The sequence below is a fragment of the Panicum virgatum genome, chromosome 7N (genome assembly GCF_016808335.1).
Source record: "Panicum virgatum strain AP13 chromosome 7N, P.virgatum_v5, whole genome shotgun sequence".
Taxonomy (NCBI): Eukaryota; Viridiplantae; Streptophyta; class Magnoliopsida; order Poales; family Poaceae; genus Panicum; species Panicum virgatum.
Genome location: NC_053151.1, coordinates 10861462 through 10870263, shown reverse-complemented (window position 1 = coordinate 10870263; position 8802 = coordinate 10861462). Strand labels below are relative to the sequence as shown.

Here is an 8802-nt window from a genome sequence, read left to right as displayed (position 1 = left end):
GACACGGCACCAAGCAGGCCCACACGCAGATCGATGACTCACGGCAGTGGAGGCGGTGCGGCAGCAGAGTCCGCGCGGCAGCAAGACCGAACGATGATTCCACGGCCCGCGTCGCGCGGCCTCTCCCAGGCACGTGTCGCACAGGGAATAGACGACCGCTCTGGTTGCCCCCCTCCACGGTGCATAGTAATAAGAGTACTCGGACGATCAGCGCGCTTCGCCGCGCCCGTCGAGATGATGCTAAATGCTCCGCTGTGCAAACAAATGATTGGTAGTATGCTGATTAATTTGGGCGAGCGAATCAGTGTATCATCGTCATATCAATTAACTGTAAGGAAACATGATTTCCATATCTACATTTTGGCATTAAGATCATGGATTCTTGTACACAGATCATGAATATCCTATGAGGAATGCCAACCAAAATAATTGAAGGAAAAAAATAAACATAAGCAGGAACGGCACTATAGGCATGAAGTAAAAGTACATCTACACTGGAGGTTCACTTAAGCAAAAATGATGCCAGCTGCGATGATATATTATTGTCTCCTCTTTATACTGATCATCTCAAAGTCCATTAGTACAAAGTTGCGTGCTTACTTCCCTAGCTGAAGCTGTCAATGAACAAAGGATATTAGTATGTGCCTAATCAGACAATCTGTGATTGGCAATGCACATTAGAAACAACATAACTGTAAGTAAGCAGGAATCGATTCAAAATCCAATGGAACAAATAATCCGCTATTGGCAGGGGAAGAAAATGCTGCAAAAAAAAGAGGAAATAAAAATAGACCAAACTTATTATGGCTTAAAATGAGAGATCTATTATGCTTAGGCTGAAGTGACTTCACCTTCATATCTTCTAAAATTCTACTATTGTACTAAAATAAGTCGTATTAATCTCCTCGCAAAAAAAAGTCGTATTAATCTGAGACACGACACATATTGGAACCCATATATCTGAATGTGCACAGCAGCACAGGTTTGAGATGTATGCAAATCAATATTGGATAGGATCTCCATCTCAAGTATATCAAGAGAAGATGTAGAACATAACTATTAACTTGTGATAGAAACCCATATTGGGGCTCTACAGTTTTGTAGTTCAAATTATGGAGTCCCTAAAGGTGTAGTGACCAATTGACATCCCATCTTGACCCAGGTGATCAGGTTTGAGTAAAATGAGAGAAGTATTGAGAAATAAGTTATTGACAAAGCAAGTACATAATTTCTACTACCTGATCTGTCATGAAAGCTACAATTTCCGAAAATAGTTCCAACTGATGCTCCCTTCAACATGTAAAAGAAATGAAAGAAGGATAATATCTTGACATATTATGATATAATGAGTTAGCAATAATCACCCAGTAGTTTTGCTGCTAATTTTGTTTTTTGAGTGCATATGTAGACATGCTTGCAAGCATTGCTGAATCATGATTATTTCCTGCTGAAAATTCTTTTGTTCTTGTCTCTGTTTTTTTTTTCTAAGTGCATCGACAATACATTTTTGACTCAGTTGTACATCAGTGAGTAATATTGGAAGTATATGCACATGAGTGTTCTTTTGGACGAAAATAGAGAGAAGGGAAAAAGAGAAAATGGAAGGCTCCACGTTGGTTTGAAAGGGGTATCCTATACAACAATTCAGGATACTGTACAACACTATAAGATGATCATAGTAGAACTATCCAGACCAACAGCTACATATTTATATGATGTATTAACTATTGTTTTATACGTTCACGAACATAGAGGCCGGATTTGTAATCCTTTTTATAAAAAAACTATTGTTTTGTAACACACTTTTGAAATAAAGTGGTATTTAACACAAGCAAGGTCCCTGCAAGCGAATTGTTCATTCCATGGCATGTGGTCAGCATGTCTAGTAGCAACTAAATTGAATGTCATTCTTATTCCTATCCTGGCAAACCTAGAACACCATGTATCAGAGGGCAGCAAGATATATCCAAGCAAACTTTGCAATATTTTCTTGTAGTAAAGAAAAGAGTAAGTGGATTTTCTCATAAAGCTTAAGCTACAGATATAATTGCAACTTTGTCCTATGTATATGTTGCTTGTCCCAGGTCCATCTGCCAGATACCTTAATATTTATTCAAGCATGATACTTCTCAACTCATTTCAGAACTGCTATATTCTCAACTGATTTTAAAATTGCTGTAAAAAGGGAAACTGATTTTAGAATCTTAAGGATCATTGGATCAACATACACCGTGGAGAGGGAGAGCTCATGCTTCTACACAAACATATCAACATTTTGCGCTTGGTAAACCCGCAAAATGTGATGATTCTAAGTCGTTGAAGCTCTTCTCAGCACAACCCATGCTTCTACACAAAAAAGCAGGAAGCCTAGTGCAGCAAAGATTTACAATCTACATACCCTGAAACTAAACAATAGCCAGAGCAGGTGGAAGCACAGACAACATTGCAATGACAGACGCAGTGCACATATGCACATAAGAGCAAATTCTAAAGAACCAAGGATCTATAAGCTGCACGAGAGGAAAACGAAAACGAGGAGACGCAGTGGGAACGGGCGCTGTCCCGCGGAGGCAGGGAAAAGAGAGCCCGGCGGGGCCCGCACACAGTGGGAGGTTGTGCGGCAGCAGGCAGGCTCGCACGCAGAGGGCGAGGCGGGGGGCCGGCGCGCAGGAGAGGCGTGGCAGCAGCAGCGAGGCCCACACGCAGTCGAACGCCGAATCGATGAGCCGTGTAGGGCATGAGCAGCGAGGCCCACACGCAGAAGGCACCGCGCGGCTTCCGCGAAACGGGCAAACGAGGAATCGAGGAGCCGCGTCGGGCGTCCTCTCCCCGACACGTGTCGCCCAGGGAGCGCCCGAATGCTCCCGTGGCTCTCCCTCGAGGGCGCATAGTAATAAGAGTATGACGATACGATCCGTAGTGAAGGTGAAAGCACACACACAAATGTTGTTAACATGTAGTACTACTATTTGGCTTTTGACATGTACTACTACCTGCGGCATTAGTTCGTGATTGGATAACTCTGTTGAAACGCAGAAGGATTAGTAAAGAGTTAATTAATTAGCAAACTGATGAGGTGGTGTTGCTTTTGAGAAGATCAAGTTGGGGAACAGGTTTACAGATTACTGGATTCTAGGTTGGAAATGCAGAGCAAACGCACAAATGAACTTTCACCAAGTTGAGTGTATAATACTCCTCCCTGTCAAACTTGATATAGAAGCAAACTAGTGGATTGCGCGTGCGTTGCGCGCGCATAATTCTTTTATAATCTTACTGGTAATTATTATGGTAGTAGTAGATGTTTTGAAGTGCAAAGAAATTAAAAATAGTATGTAAATTTTATAAGATCTGATAAGAAAATGGATAAAGGAAGGTCAGAGTTAAAGTCTTATAAATTTCTATTTTTTTCCAGGTGCACACTTCAGCGAAGGCCAAGACTCTCACGACACAAGCTCGGTTTCACTCCGAACAACCCTACTCTCAACCTCTTGAGAGCGCAAGCAATACAACACACAGTGGACGTAGGGTATTACGCTCCGGCGGCCCGAACCACTCTAAACCTGCTGTGTTCATCGTATTCTTCCACCGAGATTGGGCTAATCCCAGCAAACCCCCGAGTACTCACCCTCTGGGTTTAGGCGGGTGCACTACGCCACCCGACTGTGGGTTTGCACACCACGACAACTTGTAACACTTCTAATAACACAATTTGTATTTAGTAGTGAATAATCGTGATTGGAATATAGCTGAAATCATAGAAACAGTAATTGTTTGGCAGTCGCGAATATTGACACAATGTTTTTCACTGATGAAGAGATCAACCAGGAATTAAAACGGTACAAATAATTTGCACTAAGATTCCTTGTGTTTTTTTTTTGGATGAAGTAACTGCTCGCTCCCTGCTTGCGCACGAACCTGATGAAATCTGTACGTCCCTGTCTTCTTTCCTGGTGTTCACACAAAGAAGTCAAAATAAGCAGGAGCCATGGCAGGGTGAGATGAAAAGAAGTCAAAAGAGATGGCTTGCAGTGATGCTCACATGGCCTGCTATTCAGATGGCCTGCTCGTGCATCAAGGCATCTCGTGCATCAGGACTGAAGCTGCTATGGCTTAATTAAAATATAAAATATAAGTTGTATTTAAGCTACCTGCAGTGGGCAGCAGATATGCAAATTATGATAAAGCAACTAAGTGACGCACCGAAGTATGTGAATAAATTCAAAAGGTGCCAAAACATTTTGACACAGAAAATCACATTTAGGAATGCAACTAAATCTAAATTTGTTTATAGTCTGTTAATTGAGGTGCTTCAGTTCTGTGAATTAAAATACAATGACATCAGTTATTGTGTGAGTCACATAGTGATTTTCATGGATGTATCATTGGTAGCGCAACTCAAGTAAATAAAGAGATAGTATCAAAATCGTTTCAATGTTGTAATATTGTTTGAGTGCTTATTGTAAGTCAAATAATAAAATAATTGTTGTAATATCCTACATTTAAAAATATCTAGGATCTATGCCAGTTCTAAAGAATACACTAAACTTGCCTATGAAAGACGACATCAGTTTGCAGAACACATCTCACACAAGAGGCAAAAATAAAATGAATGGGAACTGAAGAATAGACTAACGATAGTGGGATGGAAAAATGAATTAGCAGACAGGAATTTGCAAAGCAGTGCATCAATTCGTAGTAATCAAAATGCTGAGAAGGAATATTGGTCATTCACATATATGAGAAGGAATATTGGTCATATGGTGTCCATAAAAATGCTGAGCTGACAGGGCATTTCCTCCACTGAACAATAGTCTTGCATATGTATGGTAAAGAATATATGTGGCTTATAATATAGGGTAGTTCATTTTTCAATCCAAGTATAATATCAATAACAGCTGCAACCATTTTTAGAAAAAAAGTTGTTGCAGTGCCTTTTAGTTTTAGATCAGATCATATCAGCCTGCTTTAAATGCAATGAAAAGATGGGAGGGGGGAAACTTATCTGCTTGACCATCTGTGATATGAAGGACAAATTTCGCCAACTTAACAAGATTCCAATCAGCTAGTTATATTCCGATAGTCCATATCAACGAAAAACCTGCACAAGAAATGAAATGTTATGATTCTACATTTCGTTAAAGGTACTTCTCATTTTTAGAAGTAACTTATAAAGAACATGAGCTAAACTGATAAAGGTTTGCTGCTGCAATCTCCAAGTTGTCTCCATTTTATGCACAGAAAGCACCAACCATTTTTTTAAAAAAAGGAATACTATAATTCTGGGTAGATCTCCAATTTTTCGAGGAGGGGAAAAACATGGTTGTAATGGGCAAAAGATTAGAGACTGCATGCTAAGTTGTGAATTAGCAGATTTTGAGACTATTCCAAGCTGAAAGTAAAATGAAAACAGTTGAGAGCAAGATATTTACTAAAATCTGAAGGAACATACTAAGTAATTCTTTATTCAGTGCAGTACAATCAGACAACACGGAACTCTTCTTTATAGATGCAGTGTGAGTCAGAATTTTAAGACTTTGCCAAATATACGTGATTTACCCATCTAATTTAACTGCATGAACTGATTGCAAAATAAAGTACATGGCAAAATATATGGCATGTTAGCTGATCAACCATTTAGAAATATAATATTTTCTTTAGGAAACCATCATTGGAAAGTAATCTTTCTCTTTTACAAAATTACCTGATAAATACTCTTCATTATGCTGAGTTGATGAGATGATGTTATTATTTATGAAGGGGCATTTGGCTACCCATAGGCTGCAGTACTTGCAACATCATTGTTTGTGCCTTCTAAAGAAGAACCAATTCCATCCTCTTCAATCCCCAATTAGGAAACCATCTTGCATAACATGAGGGAGATCATTATTGGTCCTTCTAGGGAACCAAAATAATAATAACTGCACATCAACAATTAAAGATTTGAAAAAAGAAAATAACCCGTCTAAGGATGCAGTAGAGGTTTACTTACACGGCTTTTCCGTGTTGCTATTCTGATCAAACGTCCACTTTGATGGCTTTTACAGCTTTTCCTTTGCTGTTCTGATCAAACATCCACTTAGATGGTTTTTCCTGTCAGTGAAATTTAACAACAGAATATACATCTCCGGTATCATCTACTGATAGAGACGAACATTTAAGCAAGTAATAATTCCCAGGAAATCCAAGTATAGATTTGCAAACCGAAATAAAAAATATACATGTTTCCTGCAGAGCTTGCAGCTGCGTTTGCCGTCGAAATGCAGGTTTGTAAAACAATAGCAGGGCCTGAACATCTCTCATAGGCATTCCACCGAACACATGATATGCAGCTTCTTCAGAGTATGTTTCATGAGCATATGCAATAAGCGATTTCATACTCAACTGAAAATAAAACTAAAGAATTGCATAGATAGATCTCGTAAAGACTTGGATTGGCTGCTCTTCCATTCGCTGTGCAACAGATAGGTAGGAATGTTTAGAAAAAAAAGGTGTAGGCTTAGAACCTTACGTATGCCCACAAATTTTATCAGAGAATAGATTTATCTAAAACCACACTATCAAGGGATTAGTGATCGATATACCTGTTGGCGTGGAGCAGCGCTACTGGACCGAGGTACTCCCAGTACGATGGACACGAGGTTGAGCAGCAGGCGAGAGGATGCACTCGTACATGCGCCATCGAGCTTGGCGCGGTCGGCCTTGGTCATATAGTCTAGTGATAGGCCCACAGATTCGGAGTTTGTTCTAAGTCAATCTTTTTTTTTTCTTAAGTTTGACTAACTTTGTAAAGAAAAGTATTGATATCTACCACGTTAATGAAGTAAGCCCTAACAATACACTATATAGTAGATATAATCATTCTCATTTTATATAAATATTATTATTATAAACTCAGCTGGAATTATAATTATCTGACTTCTAACAAATTCAGAATCCCTTATGTCATGGAGTACTTCTCTATGGCCAGTGATGGCGGAGATGAGCCCCCCCCCCCCCCCTATAATGGGAGACAAACTCTGTCATAAATCGTTGAATTTGATCTAGTTTGGTCGTATCTACTTTTTATTTATGAGAATTTTGTTAATTGATTCCTTACTTCTATTGCTGAGAAACATTGTGTACTTGATGTTTGATTTATGAGACCAGTTTGGAACTTATATTGCAGATCGATCTGTGAGATAATTAAATAGTTTGATAATTGATGCTGGAGCTAATAAAGCCGGAATCAGTTTGATTTATGGTTTGTTTGAGCTTTAGAGATAAGCTGGCGCGCCTCTAGGCGATGTAGTAATGGTGGCAAGTTGGCAACCATGTAGGGCTACTTGTTTTTCTTTTTCTTTTTTATAACTTCTTTTCCTTTTTGTTGTTTGTTGAGAATGATTTACTCTGGTTCTTGTAATATATAATATGTAGTTACCCCTTGTTTGCTCATGCATGCTTACTCTCGATATATACTACGTGGCCAAGAGAGTAAAAAATGTTTGGACGTTTCATTTTTCAGTGAATGTAAAACAAATTAAAGGCCTAAGTTTATTTTTTTTAAAATGGACTTTTTTCCCTCTTAAATACACCTTAAAACTGACAGAGAGAACCGAGCATTTCGGTACACATTTATATACCATTGGTATTACAAGAAATTGCGGCATATATATATTAAAGTGGGCCAACGTACAGAGAGGACAAGATGTAGATGAAACATGCAAGACGACACGCCCAGGTCCAATTTTGGTGCTAGCAATGTACAATGCCTTGTCTGACCACTCAACATTGAATAGGTGTTGTTGGTGCTCACATGAGACATGGCGGGTATTTGATGACGGCATGCATGCAACCCTACTTATATTCATAGAGTTGGGTAGCTTCGGTTGTTGGCCTATAAGTAAGTAAATTTAGTACTTGCCTGTTGTTTTAAAACATTTTACATCGTTAGTTTTTTTAACATGAAATTTGACATTTCCTTTTATTAAAACATTCAGTATAATATAAAAAATATAATTCATACTTAAAGTACCTTTAGTTGATAAACCAAGTCACACCAAAATAAATAATATGTATAAACACCTTCTGTTTCAAACTAAAAGTCTATTGATTTTTTAACATTAAATTTGATCCTTTCAAAAAATTATAGTTATAATTTATTTCTGCTATGATTTAGTTTACCATATAATATACTTTGAGCATGACTTGAATTTCATTTTTAATGTTTTGAATAAGACGAGAGAATCAAATTTGGTGTTAAAAAAATCAAACAACCTATACTTTGAAACGAATGGGGGTAATTTTTAAAACAATACGAATGGTCATTGTGTCTAAAAGTTAACAATATCATACATTAAAAACGGAGATATCGGAAAGAATAATGTACTAGCCGTCAGCTTCCATAAAAGTATATATCGCGACTAACTTTTGGTCTTCCGAAGTACTCCCTCCATCCCAGAATACAGGTCATTCTAGTTTTATTCTAAGTCAAACTTTCTATAGTTCGACCAAATTTATATAAAAAGGTATAAATGTTTATAGTATCAAATGAGTATTGTTAGATTCCTTGTCACATATATTTTCATTAGGTACCAATTTGGTGTTGTAAAATGTTGATACTTTTCTCTATAAATTTGGTCAAACTTTACAAAGTTTGACTTAGGACAAATACATAATGACTTGTTTTCTGGGACGGAAGGAGTAGCTAGTGGCCTCAATGTAGGATTATAGGTCGACCTCAGGTGATGCTAAGGGAAAATGGGCAAAGCTGGGACACACTCTTTCTGCCATTTTATGGATTTATTGTCTTGGCACGTGAGACTG

The 8802-nt window shown here is 38.3% G+C and overlaps 2 long non-coding RNA genes across 6 annotated transcripts; both read right to left on the bottom strand.

Moving 5' to 3' along the window:
• Positions 1-301: 301 nt before the first annotated feature.
• On the bottom strand, positions 302-1642 carry LOC120683451. The gene is made up of 2 exons (XR_005678802.1): positions 694-1642; positions 302-614 (listed from the first exon to the last, which is right to left on the bottom strand). It is a non-coding gene; the product is annotated as an uncharacterized LOC120683451 (long non-coding RNA).
• A 2052-nt stretch (positions 1643-3694) lies between these two features.
• LOC120682736 lies at positions 3695-6705 on the bottom strand. 5 transcript variants are annotated; one of them, XR_005678588.1, is made up of 6 exons: positions 6582-6705; positions 6219-6450; positions 5990-6090; positions 5702-5860; positions 4040-5098; positions 3695-3947 (listed from the first exon to the last, which is right to left on the bottom strand). It is a non-coding gene; the product is annotated as an uncharacterized LOC120682736 (long non-coding RNA). The 5 variants fall into 5 exon arrangements; XR_005678589.1 differs by lacking the exon at positions 6219-6450 and having other exon boundaries at positions 5702-5918; XR_005678586.1 differs by lacking the exon at positions 6219-6450.
• Between the last annotated feature and the right edge of the window lie 2097 nt (positions 6706-8802).